The sequence below is a fragment of the Triticum urartu genome, chromosome 7 (genome assembly GCF_003073215.2).
Source record: "Triticum urartu cultivar G1812 chromosome 7, Tu2.1, whole genome shotgun sequence".
Lineage (NCBI taxonomy): Eukaryota > Viridiplantae > Streptophyta > Magnoliopsida > Poales > Poaceae > Triticum > Triticum urartu.
In genome coordinates, this window is record NC_053028.1 from 707517435 (window position 1) to 707537627 (window position 20193).

The 20193-nt window shown below is 47.1% G+C and overlaps 1 pseudogene; it reads left to right on the plus strand.

Annotated features, from left to right (window-relative positions):
- The first annotated feature begins 7678 nt into the window (after positions 1–7678).
- On the plus strand, positions 7679–18826 carry LOC125519531 (annotated as a pseudogene).
- Positions 18827–20193: the final 1367 nt, after the last annotated feature.

The following is a 20193-nucleotide window of genomic DNA, read 5'->3' on the forward strand; positions in this document are numbered from 1 at the left end:
ATGTATCCCATCACAGCGCGTTTAGATTTGAGAACCATTGGCTCAAGTGCCCTGATTTTGACGCAATTGTTGCCCAGGCATGAGGCAGAGAGGTCCAATCGAGGGACGCCATTAGGGTGCTCCACACAAGGCTGTCAAGGACTGCGAAGGCGCTGAAGGCGTGGAACAAAAACAAGAAGAGATGGGCTGTTTTCATGTCGGGGCTGGCGAGCGAGGTGATCTTCTGACTTGACCTTGCCCAAGAGGACCGGGATCTAACTGACGAGGAAAGGCGCCTGCGGAATCTGCTCAAAGCCAAGCTGTTGGGATTTGCGGCGGTGGACAAGGCCCGATTGAGGCAGAAATCAAGACTGACGGAGATCAAAGAGGGAGATGCCAGCACCAGGTTCTTTCACATGCGGGCGAGTGGCCGCCGGCGTAAGAACCACATACCGGTCCTCTTGGGAAGGGAGGGGCCGGTCGTTGACCATGCTGGAAAGGCTGCGATTCTGAAGGAGCGGTTTAAGGGACTCATGGGGTCGTCGTTCGGGCGCGCTCAAACACTGAACTGGGAGGAGTTGGGACTGTCGCGTAGACAACTGGACCACCTGGAGGGGGCGTTTACGGAGGCCGAACTGCTCTCAGCGATCAAAGAGACCCATGGCGAGAAGGCGCCAGGCCCCGACGGGTTCACGGGGGCCTTCTTTAAGAGAGCCTGGCCAGTCATCAAACAGGATTTACTTGCGGCTGTTAATTGTGTCTACAATCTCAGAGGGCGGAATTGGGACCTGCTAAACACGGCAAATATCGTGCTTATCCCTAAGCGGGACAATGCTCAGGACCCCGGAGATTTTCGGCCTGTGAGCCTCATGCACAGCGTTCCAAAGCTTGTAAGCAAAATGCTCGCCGCTCGGCTGGCTCCAGAGATACACAACTTGGTCACGCACAATCAGAGCGCCTTTATTCGAGGAAGGTCAATCCAGGACAATCTTCTCTATGTCAAGAATGTGATAAAGGCGGCTCACTCGGCAAAATCACCGCTTGTGTTCCTTAAGCTGGACGTGGCCAAGGCTTTTGACTCAGTATCCTGGGAATATCTGTTGGAGGTGATGGAGGCAATGGGGTTTGGACAGAGATGGAGAGACATGATTGCTTTGATATTGGCGTCGTCCTCTTCCAGAATACTGTTGAATGGAACGCCCGGATCGCCTTTTCTCCATCTCCGTGGCCTGAGGCAGGGGGACCCTCTGTGCCCCTTGCTTTTCATCATTGCTATGGAACCATTACAGAGGCTGCTTGTGATGGCATCAGAGAGGAACATTCTGAAGCCGCTAGGGACGCGAGTGGCACGATTCCGGGCCAGTTTCTATGCGGATGATGCGGCCTTGCTCATCAACCCGGCACATGAGGAGATGTCCGCTGTCACTGCCATCTTGGAGATGTTTGGAGATGCGTGGGGTCTCAAAACAAACCTGAGTAAATCGGCAGCATACCGAATTCCTTGTTTGGACAGCGACCTGCAACAGCTACTAGGGCCTACTGGGATTGCCCAAGGAACCCTCCCCTGTCAATACTTGGGGCTGCCCCTGGGAGTGCGTAAACCGAAGAGGATTGAGGTGCAGCCGCTCATTGATAAGATTGCCGGTAATCTGTCTTTAAGGAAAGGCCGGCTTCTGAACAGAAAGGGCAGATTGGTTTACACAAATTCGGTGATCACGGCCACGGCAACATACTTCTTGACTGCTTTCCCCCGGAAAAATGGTTTATCAAGAAGGTGGATAAGTTGAGGAGGAATTTCCTTTGGGAGGCGGAAGATACAAACATTGGGGGGAGAAGCCTTGTAAATTGGACACAAGTGTGCTCCCCAATAAAGAATGGAGGGCTGGGGGTGAAGAACATTGAATGTTTCAGTCGGGCCCTCCGACTACGATGGGAATGGTTTCGCTGGGCTGAGGAAGATAGGCCATGGAAGGGATCGTCGACGCCATGCGATGAGAAGGACAAGCAGCTGTTTGTGAGCTGCACTTCGATCATGCTGGGGGATGGGCGAACGGCTGCTTTTTGGATGGACAGATGGCTGAATGGAGAAGCCCCATGCATGGTCTTTCCAGATCTGTATCAACTAGCCAGGTTTAAAAAGATAACGGTGCGGGAGGCGCTCCACAGCAGAAGATGGATGCATGGACTGCCAAGAATGACAAGGGAGGAGCAGCTCAACCAATTCGTGCGGCTCTGGGAAGAGGTGCAATTGCTGCATCTCACGGACGACAAAGACCATATCTGCTGGAACCTAAATGCAAACCTATGCTACTCAGCAGCCTCTGCTTATGACATACAATTTGTGGCAAGAGTGGTTAAACCTGATCTGGCCAAAATATGGAAGAGTAAGATGGAGGGGAAGATCAAGTTCTACCTATGGCTGTTGATCCAAAACAGGAACTGGACCGCCGATCGACTGCAAGCAAGGGGATGGCCCCATAATGCAATGTGTGTTCTGTGTGACAGACGGCGGATCACATCACACTAGGCTGCTGTTTTGCCAAAGAGGTCAGGATGCAGTTCCAAGGAGGTACTGGGAGAATGGCAATAGAGGTTCCGTCGGCTGCAACCATTAAGGAATGGTGGGCCAGCCTATGTGAAGGCAGGGGGACAAAGAGAGGAACAAGGAGCAAATCACGTTAGCGGCTTACATTGCTTGAAACATCTGGAGGGAAAGGAATAGAAGAATCTTCGAGCAAAAGGAGCTGACGCCGGTTGCCCTTGCTGGAATGATAAGAGATGAGGCTCGAGTTTTCTACGAGGCCACTAGCCCTGTGACCATAGAGGGCTGACCGCTGGAGGAGGAATTTGTCTTCTCCCCCAGCTCTTTTTTTGCTGGTTTTCTTCCTATTCTTTGCCCCTGTTTCTTGAGGGCCGCCTAGGCTTCCTGCCTGGCCGAGTTGCTATCTGCCTTGGCAGACTGCATGTTATAATGACTTTCTCTATCCTTCTTAAATGCAAAAGCAGTGTTCCTGCTGTTTCACGTCGAAAAATCCTTTGAGGAAGAGAGATCCTACATGCAACATGACACTAACTAGCTCAGAGATGCTGGCCGAAGTTCAGAAGACAAGTGTGGAATATGGTGCAGCAGACAAGTGTGGCGTCAGCGCCAAATGTGGCCAGAGAGGAGACGGCAAGGGGGCGGGATAGGACGCAGTTACTTTCCAGTCTTGAATCATATATAGCTTCCTCCTCAGGATTTTGTCTTCTCCAAGAGGGATGCGAATCAAAAATCTGAATTATATGTGCATTAGACAAACAAACCAGTGCTACCAAAAACCTGAATCATGATGTCACGTACACTGACAACATGCCATGCAACTTCTTTAAACTAGCTACTACTACTACTGAATCAATCACCGCCAGATGCAATATGTAGAGTCAAAAACGCTCTTATATTGCGGGACTGAGGGAGTACCTTTGATAGGTCGGATACGAAGACAGAGGCTGCCCAGTTACTTTTGTTGTTTGGGCGGAAAGTCCAACTGAACCTCTGAATACCTATCTCAAAATTCACTCTTGGCCGTGAATTATGCTGCAGAATCCCAATGATGAACATATGGTCAGAAAACCTGACAATGTAAAAAGGAAAGAAATTCAGGAATATAAATGCTCGGCTCATTGTTTTGAGTTGCCCAAAAGATGAACCTGCTAAACTGGAACTCAAACTCTGATGGATGCAAGTGAACTCAAACTCACGAATAACAGGTTCCATATATGCAGTCCTCCAATCTGCACAAGATGTTTTTCCTTTTGAACACAAGCTGTAGTTGGCGCTCCGTGGTTCCCAGGTAATCAACCTGTTCCGATAGTGCACGGATGAAACATGTCGTTTTGTCATTGAGATCTGTTCAGAAAAAAAGGGCTAGGCAAACATTCTTGCTTTAAACCAACAAGGATAGCCGTCTCCATCGGCTGGTAGGTTATTGAACCACAACTTCAGCCTCAGAGTCTGGGTCTGGGTCCGTCAATCAATAGGGAGCGGAACACCTGAAGGGTGATAATGCCGCATGATGCATGAAACAATTCAAACACCTGAATCATCATGCCACACAAACATAGGATGGAACAATCAAGTCAAGAATGCCAACTGCGAAATTCGCATTTGGCTGTTTGTAATTGGCTGGGATCACCATGTGTGTCATATGCAATGCTTCAGAGGACGTAGATCACATTGTATGGTGTGTTGATCAGAAATGCTTTAGAGATGAACGTGGTTCTCTGAAGAAAATTCCTTCCAGGAATCCTTTGTACCCGCTTAACCGTGCAGTTTCCTTCATGCATGTTACAGTACCAGAAGCCGGCGAGGTGTGTCTGTGCGATGGCGGAAACGTCTTACCTCCTTAGAGGCGACGGGTTTATGTTATATAGCAGGGGCGCAGCTCCCTAATACAGCGCATACATAAGTTGTTGGAGAGATTACAGGAGATCGAGACTTGGAGAATAAGAGATCGAGTTGGTTACAAGGAGATAGAGATAAAGGAAAATACTACTACCAACCTACCAACCTATACCGATCCTAGACTCCAACAGAAAGATATGGCATGAGGATGCGCTAGGTGGATTTAGATTTTCGTGCTGAACATTTTGATATATTATACGTTTTTTTTCTGACATCATATGTAAAAGTTATAGCTGTTTTACATTTTCCCTACTTGATTATCAGTTTGATTGAACTCTATTCTCGTAAAGTTCTTGTGGCAGGAAGGTCGGAATAATTTATGTGGATACTACGTTTGCGAGTTCATCCGCCACTCGACCTCTGAGCGGGGCTACGCTGACAAACAATTTGAAGTACATAAACAATAATATTCACAATTTTATTTTATTATCATCAATTGTGTTGAGTTTCATTCATAGATATGTATTGAACCCTTTCTTTAAATTAGATGTGGGAGATACGGCAAGAACTCCTACCACATGATCGCATACGAGCAATTCAGGAGGAATTGGCGGGATTCTTTCTTGACCACGTCATACATAAAGACAGAGAATACCATGTGAAAATTGAAGCTGATTTTCGGTAGATGATGTCAGAGATCGTAAGAGATGTTATATTGTATATATATGGTAGCGTCGGATAGATATACGAAAACTTGTTGTTCAACCAATCTCAGAGAAAGAGAGGTCACTTCTCTCTGTATATGTTCATGACGATCTTGCGTAATTAATGGTTCCTTCATTTGCTTACTATCTATCGTGTAGAGTTCTCTCTATATGTATAGTAGCTAGTGTTGACCAAGCACGGAGAAAGAGAGGTCCCTTCTTTCTATTAGCTAGCTAACACAATATGAAACCCCTAAATTAACCCTCCAAAACCCCCTAACACCCCCCCCCTCCCTCCTTCCAAAAAAAACAAAAATCCCAGCTCCTGCTAGCTGCTTCCAAATTGTAAAGATCCCCAGGACTATGCGGACATGACTGCAATGCTCCAGAAATAACTTCAACCAATCATTATCGCTCCATATCGGCAACTTTGTTCATTTGTTCATATGAAGTAATTATTTTCTTTGTCTGCCAGGGTTTGGAAAGATTTCGCTGGAATAGTTCCGGGACTACCGAGGGAGCTGCCATTTACACACCCGAAAGTAAGTAGTACTAGCTAGTTCCGCGCACCCGTCTGTTTTGTCCCGGTTCCAGAACCGGGAGTAATGCCCTGTTTCCTACTAGTGAAGCCCCACTTCTCGGTACCGTGGTGAGACATCGTGGGAGTCTTCAGGGCCGTGTTGGCGTGGGGTGGTGAATGATATGGTGGCGTGCTCCGGAGCACCCAGGGTGATGGTTGGGATTGGGAGAAATCCATGTCGACCTATCCGATTTTGACGTGGTGGCGCCTGAGGGTGCCGCCGGACCTTCCTGAAGGGCGTCGGGTGCCGCTACCCTTCCTTTCTCCTTGCCGCGTACCGGGGGAAACCTTGGGCAGCATAGTCGTCATCGTCGCGTCTCTTCGTGAGGTGTTGATTGGTACTGGCGCTTCGGAGTCTAGAAGATTGGTGGGAGACCTCCGGTGGATGCAACGGTCGCAAGACTTCTATGTTTTTGTTGATCCACCGTTGTCGGCATTTATTCCTTTTGTATTTTCTCTTGTTTTTCTTTTGGGCGTGATGGTGTTGCTTCCATCTCAGCATCTATCGTTGGATGTATCGGATGTTTGCTATATCAATATAGCGGAGCGCAAGCCTATTTCGTGAAAGAAAAAAAGAAACAAGAAGAAAACCAACCAAACCTAAGGTGAAAATCCGGTCAGAGACAAAAATTTTTTGAGGGGTACGTATCAGGACAGAGACAAAACTCCCAAGACAATCACTCGGCCTCGCCCCCGCTATTGAGCCGGTCCGTGTCAATGCGCCTTAAGGCTAGCCCATGCTTGTACTCTAAGTAAGAAGAAAAATAATATTTGCGCGCCAAGAGAGAGACGTCTATTTTTTAAACCGGCGAATACAGGCGTGTTCTCTTGGAAAAGGAGAATAGAGCTACCCTGCTTTTCTTTTTTGGCGGGGAAAGCTACCCTGCTGCTAGACGGGTTCCTTCGTTGTTGTGCGTGTATGCGCTCGGGCGACCGGGCTAGGCTTCGTGTTCGTGTTCGTATTCTTCTTTCGTGTCCGTCTATGTGTTAGCTACCTAGCACATACAGTACTACCCAGATGCATGCTAGTTCGGGTTCCTTCGTGTTCGTGTTGTCTATCCACCCGCCTCTTATACTCGCCCCGCTTCGAAGCTAACACTAATAAAATAGATCAGTTTGGAACCTCCGCGGCTAATATTTTACGTGTACGTCTGTTGTCCTAATACGGACTCACTCACTGATCATCGTCGCTTGTATCTGTCACCGCTGCATATATAATCACTGACCCAGGTAGATAGATCATACAAGAAACGAAGTAGCCAACGAAGCAAGGAAAATATACATGGAGCTGGGGCTGGAGCTAGAGAGCAGCGTGGTGGGCGCGATTGCGGAGGCTAGCCTCGACCGGAAACGGGATAAACTACCGGCGGCGCTTCTACTGTGTGGCGTCCTTGAGGCATCCGGGGCGCTGTGGCTGCTCGTCTACCGGGGTCCCGGCGGCATCTTCCTCCTTGCTGGCAAGGTGGTCTTCTACTCCTACTACGCCATTCTCGTCGCTCTCGTGCTCTTTGGGTGTGGAGAGGGCTGGGCTGGCCTCTGGGTGAACCGAAATCCGCGTGACCGGCAAGCCGCCGGGAAGACCGTCCTGTGGTGCTCCATCCTGCCCCTTGTCCTCGTTGCGGGCCTTGGAGGTTTTGCGTCGGCCATCCCCAAATAGTTCCCGCCTTTATAATTTTTTGTACTTATGTTGTGATTTCTTTTAATTTTGAGTGGTAGTATGAATATGTATTTTTTTTCCTAAATTCTGTTACCATACTTGTATTTGTGTGAATAAATGGAGTGCTTGAATATTTGAAATAAAAGAGGGTATTAAAATTTTTGAAATGAGGTGGACCTTCATTTGTTGTTGTTGAGGTTTTTGCTCATGGTCATAGCCCAGCCCATGTATACAGACTGGCCATTTAGCCCGTTAACAGTCTTTATTTATATGTGGAGCTGAGGTCTCGTCATAGCCTGCAATTTTTGCTTTGCTTCCTCCGTCCGTCCACTCCACGCCACGGCCGGCCGCTCGCTCACGATCCCTTCCGCCGGATCTGGCGATGGAGGCCGCCGGGATCGGGTGGCTAGCGCAAGAGATCCTTTCACACCCCCTGATCGGCAAGCCCTGGGTCCGCGAGGCCGGGCTCGCGGAAGAAATCGAGGGGCTCACGTCTGCAATCAAGGGAGTCCGCATGGCCGTCTCCGCTGTTGACGGCAGGGAGGTCGGCAACGAGCCACTTGCTGAATCTTTTGCTTAGCTCAAGGAGGTGCTCTACGATGCGGCCAACGTGGTCGACGACCTCGACTATCACAGGCTCAAACAGGGTAAGCCTGCCTACCGCCTGCACCCTGCAGATTACTTCTGTTGTCAGTCTCGGTTGCAAAATACGTAGTAGTTAAATTAGATTTTATCTGAGCTGAGCTCGGTTCTTCAGGCGGTGGTTAGAAATAGCCGATGCCGCTGTGAAATGTTTTGGTCAGTTTGTACGAGTTAGTGTTCTGCTGAAACGCTTCATGTATGGTGGAATTAGAATTTATCCGACCTTCCTTCTTCAGTTGGTGGTGTAGAAATAGCCTATGCCGATGCCGTTGCCGTTGCCGTTGTGAAATCTAGTTTTTTCAGTGTTTTGGTCAGTTCATATGAATTACTAGCGTTTTGTTGAGACTATGGGAAAAGTATTCTTTTTTCGTTCCTCGACTCTCTCGATAAGTCAATATTGTAGTCGTCGTTAGATTATCTATGGATCTGAATGTATTTTTTATTATTTCTAGTGTCCATTATACTATTATGATTCACGATGAGTAGATTGACAGTTTTCTTGCACAAAAAAAAACAGGTAAACCTTTGGCCTCACAACTTCTCAAACCAGATAAATTTAGTCCCTCGTACCGTGGTTTTCATCCAAGGTGAATTTTGATTAAAACTTGACATGTCATTGGGGTTTGACGAACGAAAAAAAATAGCATGCTATGACAAAATAATGAGGCCCCTAAAATAGGCTATTAGCGATATTGTACACTAATTCATTTACAGAGACATTGCTCAAAACACTATAGCGGATTATTAGCAATGCTATAGCACACTATTTTTTTATTAGGTTTAACTGCCACGTCATGGAGAGGCGACGGCCATGGTGGCACTGCACGCAAGGCGCGACGGACTTGCTCATGGGATGCTGGACTTTTGTCATACTCGTTGTCCAAGTCATGCGGCCGACACCAGTAGGTTGCAGGTGCCGTGGCGGTCGTGATTTTTTTTTCTTTTGAAACAGAGGCAAAAGATTTGCGTCACCAATTAATTAAAACGAAGAGAATTTCCCAGTTAATTAACAAGAAACCGGGCAAAAACCGATACATATAGACCATACGTGGACTACTCGCTAAGAAAGAAACTCCATGACACCATGGTCAATCCGACAAACATACATAACACGCATTAACCACGATCCCTCGCACTTCTACATCGCAATGAAACCCCCAACAAAACCAAGTTTGAATACAACAAACACCATCACATCCATGAGAGACGAGCCAATCGGAGATGGTTGTTGAAGAGACTGAGTATCATTCATTAAGCGGCCGCGAATGCCATACCAATGACACCACTCTTCTTGACTATGTTCATGAGAGCCTTCTTCACCTTATTGATTTTGCCTGTAGAAGCCTCCTCCGATGGAAGGCAAGCAATTGCCTTGCCATACCCAGGGCTAGCTGCCTCCGAGCCAGCGAGCAAGCTACATAGCTTTTTCGTGAAGACCGCCTCGACAATACGTGCCAATATACCTTCATGGTCAAAGACAGGTGACCAGATGGACTTCAACGCCTCATAATTAGGTGCCAAAGCACCTGCCTCATCAACCTCGGCACTCACAGATGCCACCTAGCCAACAGCCATAGGTGGGACAACAATAGCAGCATTCAAACCTCCATGGTCCACAAAGACGATCGGATGACTCGGCTCCAACGACGGCAGCGAGGTCATAGTCGGCATCGCCAAGGGCCCTCCAATCAACCCCATCTCCTTAAAAAGCACCGTAGACATAGGAGAAGTGGGCTCCCCACAAATCTGCAGCAGCTCAGGCATAATCTGCAACACCGGAGTCATGACCTCGACAATGGCTTCAATCCCTGAGGCAATTGGCACGACAGGCAGCTCCATAGTCGACGCCTCGGTCGAGACGACCTTCGTAAACACCATCGAAATATGTGAACTTGGCTCCCCACCAAGGTCATGTAGCTTAGGCATAGTCTACAACACCGGAGCCACTACCAACAAGCGGTGATGGTGGGCAAGATCTAGCACGAGGGGAGAAGGAAACATACAAGTCTGCTTCCTCCCAACCGCAAAACCAAACTGAAGCGCGGTCATCGGAGACACAGCAGGCCCAACCTGCATTTTGCCAAGAGCATCCTCGGCTCTCGCTAAAAGACTTCCAACACGTGCTAGGCAGCCGCAAAGCTCAGAACAAAGCAACTCGGCCTGCTCCGTGAGAACGGGCTAAACTGGCATGTCTGCTAGGATTGCATCATTGGCGGACGAGGAGCATCATGTCAGGAAGTTGTAGATGGGTCGTTGCGGCGCCTTACATAACAGACGAGCTTTGTGGCTGAAGCAGAGGCAACTCATGCACCAAACGGGATCCCTGCACTCACGGGTGCAATTTTGACTTGTGAGTCTCTGTTGCAAAATACAGTTAAATTAGATGTTTTATCCGAGCTGAGATCCGTTCTTCAGGTGGTGGTGGTGTAGAAATAACTGATGTGGCTGCGAAATGTTTTGGTCAGTTCGTATGAGTTACTGTTCTGTTGAAACGCTTCATGTACAGTGGAATTAGAATTTATCCGAGCTTCCTTCTTTTGGTAGTGGTGTACAAATAGCCGTTGTGAAATCTAGTTTTGTTCATATTTTGGTCAGTTCGCACGAGTTACTAGCGTTTTGTTCAAACTATTCATGTCCTGTCTAGTTTCCCTTACAAAAAGAGATTTAAAAAATACCCGGTCTTTTGAGGCCTGGGAGTGTTATTTCTGAATCTATAACCTTTTGACAAGGCTTGGTTTCTAATGTAAAGGAGGCAGGGAGTTTACGGTTAATGGGTTCATGCTAATACTTTTCTTATTTTGGCACAGTTACTTCAACATCAATGGTCGATACTGATATACCGCCAACAAGTAACAGTCGTGGGAAAAGGCAACGCTCCAAGGCATGGGACCATTTTGTCGTGACAAGAGATGTTAATGGAAACCCTGAGAAGGCAGAATGTAAGTATTGTCAAACGGTAGTTCAGTGTAAGACTACAAATGGGACAGGGGTTTTGAGCAGGCATATCAAGAGTGCTGGTTGTAGGGCAAGTCACCAACCACAAGACCCTTCCTTGAGGTATGATTTACGGCATATCAATGTCTCTGTGTTTTATCTTTAGGGATAAATTCTAATTAATTCATAAAGCCTAGAATTTACTTGTTTCTGCATCCATGTGTATCCCTTATTCTTCTTGTTCATTTATATAAACAATTTGCTTAAGAACCCTTTCTTTATTGTTGTAGCATAGGCAATGCTACTGGAAATGATTTGCCTGTTCCAGTTGGTAATTCATTCAGCAGAAAAAGAATGAGAATTGATCATGAGCCAACACAGGTCACAACAGATAACACATACCTGTCGAACAAGGACGGATTTTCCAGCAGGTTACGACAAATAGTTAGTCAATTGCAGGGCATCCAAAAGGATATGAGAGGGGTTCTCGACATACTTGGGTTAGACTCTGCTGCAACTCCAAACCACCGTCAGAGTACAACGCCAGATCTATGCCAAAGAACATCAAGTGTTGTTCAAAGAAAAATGTATGGGAGAGCGGCAGAGAAGAAATTCATCATCAATTTGATAAGAGAACCCAAATCAGCTGCTGGTGTCACTGTTGTGCCTATTGTAGGCATTGGAGGAGTTGGGAAGACAACTTTCGCTCAATTTGTATACAATGATCCAGCAGTGAAAAATCAATTTGACCTCACGATATGGATTTGGGTGTCTAATATCTTTGATGAAGTGAGACTCACAAGGGAGATGTTAGATTTTGTGTCTCAGGAAACACATCAAGGGCTTTGCAGTTTTGCCAAGCTTCAGGAGGTCTTGAAGACTAAAATCAAATCGAAGAAGTGTTAGAATAAATTCGAGGCATACCGTTGATCATCCGAGGACCAAGCAATCACACGAGCACAACACCGAGATTTGTTAACGAGGTTCACCATCATGGCTACATCCCCGGGGCAATGACTACGGGCGCTCTTCCCCATGACACCATCACAATACCGCACCCCGGCCTCTCGGGCGCCGGCACACGCCGCCGGCTCCCCCGCGTGCCCATGCTATTATGTTGGCATAGGTTACATCGTGTGTCTACCCCCGCTATATATGAGAGGCCTAGGATACAAGTGTCCTATTAGGACACAACTACTACCCTGTCTACACACAGTCCAAAACCAAGTCCAACTGTAACCTACCTTGTACAATAATATTCGACACAACTCTAACAAACTCCACCTTGGAGAATATTCTCCACCACATTGGATTCATCCATGCATCGAACCTCCTTGTACATTGGACTTGAGATACGCCATGAGCACCGCTGCTACTCCCAGACTCCATGTGACTCCACCTGCAACTTGTAGTCCCTCCTTTTCTTGACCATAGTCAACACTCGAGCAAAATTAAGTTCCTTGTTACTCTAGTCCGTGTTCCCAACTTCCGGAGAATCCGTTCAACGCCATCACACACCGACCAATGTCTGCGTGAAAGTGATCAACTCACGTATTGGATGCCACATATAAGAGTTACCTGAACTCAACATCACCGCTCTTTCTTGACCGTCTGTCTGAAACTTGAAGGAATTTCACCGTCGCCCTATGTCACCCTGAGTCAAATTCACAGTTGTCTCACCCTTCTTCCCGGATAGTCTCTGACATGTCACATAGCTATAGCACTCCGCCTCCTTCTGTATTTGTCATCTGCACTTTGCATGTGCACCGAACACCACAGAATATACGGCCATGTACTCTCTCCGCTTTTGACAATTTCAGACTTTCCGCCACTTTCTCATATTCTCCATGGTCAACTCCTGTCCATCAACTAGCACCGATAGACTCAGTCACCAACTTGAATCCGGTACTCGTCAACACTGCTTCAGCACCCGCTGCACAATTTGTCTGACCACATGTCTGACCACCAGTGCCTTGGCCTGTCGCTGTGTCCCGTGCTTACCGCACGCCTCGCCGCTATCACCGCGTCGAGCCTCTGCTGTCCTGGTCGAGTCTCCCGGGTAGCTAGCCCACACTGCCTCAACTCCCACTGCAGAGAACCATCGATCATCACCGACCGATGCCGAGTATCACGCCTCCATCAGACCACTGGTACCCAGTCTGAAACCACGTGTCTCTCGCTATCCCGCTGAAATAGGCTTCGACTCTCCGTTAACTTACGCCGTAGCCCCTCCATCAGCTCAGAGTGAAGTCGTCCATCAGACTCCAGCTCCACCTTCAACATGACTCCATGGTGTTTGTACGTGCCACCCCTGCGCCCTGTCGACTTCAAGCTCTCATGTGTGCACCACCTTGAATCAACCCCGCGCCATAGTCCGTCGAAGCCGCACAAGCCCTCAGGCCTGCACCACGTGTTTCCACGCCCCAGAAGTCGGCCACCATCAGCATCACGCTCCTATGTCGTCGTTGCTGAAATCACCGCCATCTTTTGCTTTGACCGACATCCCCGTCGATCCATCAGACAGTCCAGTCCGACCCAGCCGAAAATATCCGACTGCAACCATGCTCCACCCTGCATCGTCTCCGCCCGCACATCTCTATGCATTGCTTGACGCCCTGTGTTTGCATGATCCCTACCACGACATGCTCCAGACTCCTCCAAGCTTTATACGCACGCCGCCGCCCGCCGCAAATGGTCCATCTTTATTGACTTGGCATCCCGCTACACCATCAAGCATCTCGTTGCTTCAGTAGATTATTCACCCACAAATGCCATCAAAGTTCTCTGTTTTGCCAGCACTGACAATACCCCAACTTTATGGTCACATGATGTAAAAATACCACCTGCGTCTGATGCAACACTTGATTTCACTTAGCTGATCGAACCAGACAATCTCGATCTAGACCTGCGACTCCTCGTCTTCATCGATTGCAGCATACAATCGCTGTCATCCCGTACATAAACTGTACGTGTACCAAACAAAGAGACCCAACGAGGAAATCCATCTAGCATCCTTTCCATATGCACGAGGTCATAGAGATCCAAAACTCCACCACGTCTTCATGTATGCTTGACTTTTCCTCTCCCTCTCCTTGCTCATGATCAACAGCGCTAGCAATCACTCGTCAAGACGCTTCCTTTTTTTCAACAAAATCTCGTGTCGTAACTCCAGCGCCTAAGCCTCCGATCGTATGTGGCTCTTACGCGCAACCACCACGTCCCGGACTGCCCCCACCAGCGCCCGAACACTTGGACAGCACACCACGCTGGGCCTTCATGCAGCTTCCAGCCTGATCTGGCCCACCGGCCCGCACTGGGCTGCAGCCACACGCGCGCTCGGGCACACCGGCCGAGCATCCGATCCCGAGCGGTTTTGCTCCATACACGTCGCAGTCCCGGCTGTCCACGTTACGCCGCCACCACGAAACGGATTCGATCTCGCCGAGCGCTACCTCTGCCTGTTTCTGATTGCTTCCAATCTCGCCGAGCTGATTTACGATCCCACCGTCCCTTCTGCTAGCTTCTGGCCTTCGATCTCCGTGAAATTTCACGATCGCAGGACATACCAGCGGAACAAACTGATCTGATCTTTCAGCGACATCACCTCTGGATCAATTTCACCGTCTCTTCGAACCTTGCTCATGATACCACTTGTTAGAATAAATCCGAGGCATACCGTTGATCATCCGAGGACCAAGCAATCACATGAGCACAACACCGAGATTTGTTAACGAGGTTCACCATCATGGCTACATCCCCGGGGCATGACTACGGGCGCTCCTCCCCATGACACCGTCACAATACCGCACCCCGGCCGCCCGGGCGCCGGCACACGCCGCCGGCTCCCCCGCGTGCCCGTGCTATTATGTTGGCATAGGTTACATCGTGTGTCTACCCCCGCTATATATGAGAGGCCTAGGATACAAGTGTCCTATTAGGACACAACTCCTACCCTGTCTACACACAGTCCAAAACCAAGTCCAACTGTAACCTACCTTGTACAATAATATTCGACACAACTCTAACAAGAGGGTTCTACTTGTTTTAGATGATGTCTGGGATGATAGAAATGATAGCCGATGGGACCAACTATTGGCTCCTTTTATGTCTGAGAATTCAAATAACAATTTGATACTCATGACAACTAGAAAATCATCTATTGCAAAAAGTAGAGGAACTGTTAAACCAATTAGGTTAGGTGCATTGGGAAAACAGGATTTCTGGTTACTGTTTAAAGCATGTGCATTTGGTGATGAGAACTACAAAGAGGAAGAAAGTCTAAGTTATATCGGACAACAAATAGTACAAAAGCTAAAAGGAAACCCATTAGCGGCACAAACTGCAGGAACAATATTAAGAGATCATCTTAGCATTGAACATTGGACTAGAAATCTGAGGAATGAATATTGGAAATCCCTGCAGCTCACTAGCGGCATCATGCCTGGTTTGAAGCTTTGCTACGACGGGATGCCCTTCCATTTACAACAATGCTTCTCCTATTGTTCTATATTCCCATACAATTATCAGTTTCCTGCTGAGGAGTTAATTCATATGTGGATTTCACAGGGATTTGTGAAGCGTGATCATTCAAGTGAGAGTTTGGAGGACATAGGGCAGTCCTATCTAACTGGCTTGGTAAACCTGGGTTTCTTCGAACAGGTTGAAGAAATTGAAGAAGTCATCTCTTTGGGTACACAAACATCCTATGCAATTAGTGGTCTTGTGCATGATTTTGCGAGGGTTGTTTCAAGAACAGAGTGTGCAACAATAGATGGTATATATTGCAATGAAATATTGCCAACTTTACACCATTTGTCAATACTAACTGATTCTGTATATCTTATGGATGACCAGACAAACAACATATCTCGTAGTGAGAAGTTTGAAGAAAAAATACGAATTGCATTTACATCAGTAAAAAAACTTGAGGGCATTGGTCTTAATTGGGCAGTATGACTCTTTCTTCTTCAAAGTCTTCAAAGAAGTATTCCAAAAGGAACATCATTTGCGAGTGCTTCATTTGTCTGCAACATCTGCTGATTCTCATTCCTTCATGTGTAGTTGGGTAAATCATACACATCTCCGGTATCTAAAACTTGAGGGCGTTCATGTTGAGCTGGGTTCACCGTCTCAAGTTAAGAGGAAGTTTTCCCATCAAATATTAGATGGTTGGCTTACCTCTTTGCAGATAATTCATCTAGAGAATTGTGGAGAGGGCTGGATACTTCCATGTCTGGAAAGGTTTCCATTTCTTACAAGGTTGAAGTTGAGCAACATGCGGGAAGCAAGAGAAGTATCGGTTCCATCATTGAAGGAGCTAGTTTTAGTTGAGATGCCAGAGTTGGAGAACTGTGTTTGCACATCTCTGGGTGATATGAACTCTAGTTTAAGGGTACTGGAGATCCGAGGTTGCCCTGCACTTAAGATGTTTGATTTGCTTGAGAAACATCATAGCTTCAAAATGGAGAAGAATGCATGGTTGCCCAGTCTTATGAAATTGGTAATCTACGATTGTCCTCGCTTGCAAGTATTGGCCCCTCTTCGGCCTTCAGCCACATTTTCTGAACTTTTAATTAGCAGAGTTTCAACGTTTCTGACTATGAAATCTTTTTCCATGGAAACGTTTGAAATTAGGCCAAACAGTTTTTTGGGTGAGTCTTCTGGTGTAATGAGACTGGATAACAAAATCTTGGCATTCCATAATCTGAGGGACCTCAAACACTTGGAAATAAAAGGCTGCCAGAATCTGGTGTCTATACCACTAATAAGTTTTTCTCATCTGTTATCTCTAGAGAGTTTGAGCATAAAAAACTGCACAAAACTCTTCTCTTCAGACATTCTGTTACCGCACACACATGAAGACGTGATAGCTGCAGATTATAATGCCTTTCCATACCTTGAAAGTCTCAGTATTGTTTCATGTGGCATAATGGGGAAATGGCTATCTATGATGCTTCGACATGCGCCGACCATGAAGGAATTGGTGATAAAGGACTGTCCAAAGTTGACAGAGTTGCGGATTGAAGGAGGAGGAAACAGGCAGTCGAATTTTATCCTAGCCTGGGAGGCTTCATCATCAGGATATCAAAATGATTTGTCAGCAAGCTCGGCTCAAGATGGATTGTGGTGTGTTCCATTAAATGTCACCACCTCTCTCAAAAAGATAACTATTCTTGAATGCCCTAGTCTAATATTTGATGGGAGCAGGAAAGGCTTCGCTGGATTTACCTCCCTTGAATATCTAAAAATTGAGGAATGCCCCGAGCTGTTCTCTTCTTTGGTGCACGGAAGATTGCTCCTGCCGCGATCACTTGAAGAAATTGCAATTGATGAGTATTCCCAGGAAACCCTACAGCCTTGCTTTCTGAATAACCATACTTGCCTAAAAAAAAATAGCAGTATCCGATAGCCAAAGTTTGAATTCTCTAATGTTGCACTCCTGCACGTCTTTGGAATATTTGACAATTAAAGTATGCAAATCGCTCGCCACATTACACGGCATGGAATCGCCTGGAACCCTCAGGTCTTTGGCATTATATACAAACTCATGTTTGGAATTTCTACAGCTGGAATCATTCATTCTGCTGGAAGATCTTCATATTTTAAGCTGTACTTCGCTCATCACACTAGTGGGCTTGCGATCCCTCGTGAACCTCAAGCATTTGCAAGTAGTCAGTTGCCCTACCACGTTTGGAGAGAGTTATGAGCTAACAGATGGAATTTTCCCTAGACTGGAAAGTCTTACTATCGGTGATTTGTCTCGCCTTACCACATCATTCTACAAGGGCCTCACCTGCCTCCAACGACTAGAACTATATCTTGTGAAAGAGGCAAGACTAACAGATGAGCAAGAGATAGCGCTTCTGCTCCACAGGTCCCTGCAGCATCTCAAATTTAATAATTGTGATGACCTCGTAGATCTTCCAGCGGGGCTGCACAACCTTCCTTCGCTCAAGACGTTGGAGATCCAATGGTGTCCACGCATCTCAGAGCTGTGGAAGGAGGGCCTCCCACCTTCGCTGGAGAAACTGGATATAATGGGTTGTGATGATCTCATAGATCTTCCGGCAGGGCTGCACAGCCTTCCTTCCCTCAAGACATTGAAGATCGTCTATTGTAAGCGCATCTCAGAGCTGCCGAAGGAGGGCCTCCCACCCTCGCTGGAAGAGCTGGTGATCAGAAATTGCAGCAGCAAGCTGTCAAAACAGTGCAGATTGCTAGCGACAAGGAAGCTAAACGTGAATATTTATGGGCGCTATATGAACTGATTACCCGATGTCATTCTAAGGTCTTGTAAGTTGTACCATATACCATGTTCTTTTTCGGGTTACCAGAATAATTGTACAATTATAAGCTATACTGGAGTGAGTGCCCAGGATATATATGTATATATACTTCAAGTCAGTTGTACGATATGCCATCGTTCAGGTGTTGCCCTCCCTAGCTATTCAACGATGCATTGGCTTCCCAGTGGTTGCACATCTTGTTTTTCACAAATCATAAGATTAACAATTGGTGCGGAGGAGCAATTCATCTTCTGCTATGTTCACTCCATCTTCCTCCACCTCCTCCACTTCTCTTCTCCTCTCTCCTTGTTAGTGTACACCTTACCAAGTTTGTTACCTGCACTTCTCTTATTCTCTAAAAAAAAGTCGCTCTCTTAGGATTGCCTCTTTACACTTCTTAATTCCTCCTCCCACCACCCATTATGCCAGATCGACCAGGGATCAGCGTGGTGACAACTTGGCAAAATGATGCATGATGTTTCTGCAGTGTTAATCATCACATATGGACGCAGCGATTCGGTGCTCGAGCTGCCGAAGGAGGGCCTCCCACCCTCACTGGAAGAGCTAGAGATCCACCACTGCAGCAGCAAGCTCTCAAAACAGTGCAGATTGCTAGCACCAAGGAAGCTAAACGCCAATATTGATGGGCGCTATGTGAACTGATTACCTGGTGTCATTCTAAGGTATTACTTGTAAGTTGTACCATATACCATGTTCTTTTTCGAATTAACAGAATAATTGTACAATTATAAGCTATACTGGAGTGAGTGCCCAGGCTATATACCATCGTTCAGGTGCTACCCTCCCTAGCTATTCAATGATGCATTGCCTTCCCAGTGGTTGCACATCTTGTTTTTCACAAATCATAAGACTAACATGTTGGGTTTAGAACGCCGCTGGATCACAATCCACCAGAGTTGTACGTGTACGTGCAAACCTAGCAAGCAACCACACAGGTTGATTGATGAACAGTGCCTTAGCACATGCACGCCTACCCACGGACGTACCTACTGAACTTGGCTTGACTAGCGACGAAACCAACATAACAATTGGTGGGGAGAAGCAATTCTTCTTCTCGTACTCCTTCCTTCAATTTATATAGGGCATAATACGTTTTTCGAGGCTAACTTTGACCAAATGTTAAAGCAATAATATATGACAAACAAGTTACACAAAGCATACCATTAAATTCGTATTCGTATGTGAAAGGAGTTTCCAATGATATAATTTTCATATTGTACATCTCATGTATTATTAATCTTATCAATAGTCAAAGGCGGTCTTGAAAAACGCAATAGGGCCTATATAGATGGAAGGAGGGAGTTTTGAAAGGAGTTTTGTATTTTACTTACTGTATGGTGTATGGTGTAGGCAACACACCTTCTTTTCTCCAGTTTTGTTGGTTTAAAGAAAGAATGTTTGCTTAGCCTTCTTTCTGAATATATATGAATGCTAATTAAAAATTCGTTTTCTGCAACATTGGAACAGGTTGATTATTTGCTCACAGTCCATGCTACACCCAACCGCTGACTACATCTTGTGCAGATTTGATGCATGGTAATGTTTCACTGTCAACTTCACAGTTTCGGTTCCAGTTTGGCAGGCTCACCCATTGACCAGATGACTCGAAGTAGACCGAGCAATTATATCCATGACGATGACTTCAATTACCTGTTCATCATTTTCTGTGTCTTAGATTCGTTACTCTGTTTCTGCAGAAGGATTCACATCTGCATACTCCAAACCTGCCCCTGCGTGGCCTAACCTAGGCGACACGGGGGGCGATCTGCCGCCGCCGGCCCAAAGGCCTCCTCCCTCGTCCTCTCTCCCCTGCCGCCGCCGGAGGCCACGCTCGTAGCCTGGCCAGCGATGGCGGCGACGGGGCTTTCCCCCTCGCGTGGTGGCTGCGTCTTCCCCTGGCGGCGGCGGCGCACGGACCTGCGGGGCACCGGCGACGTGGAGTGGCGGGTTCCTGGCGGCGAGTGTGACTGCGGCGTCAGCACAGGCGCGATAGTGCGACAGAGGAGCTC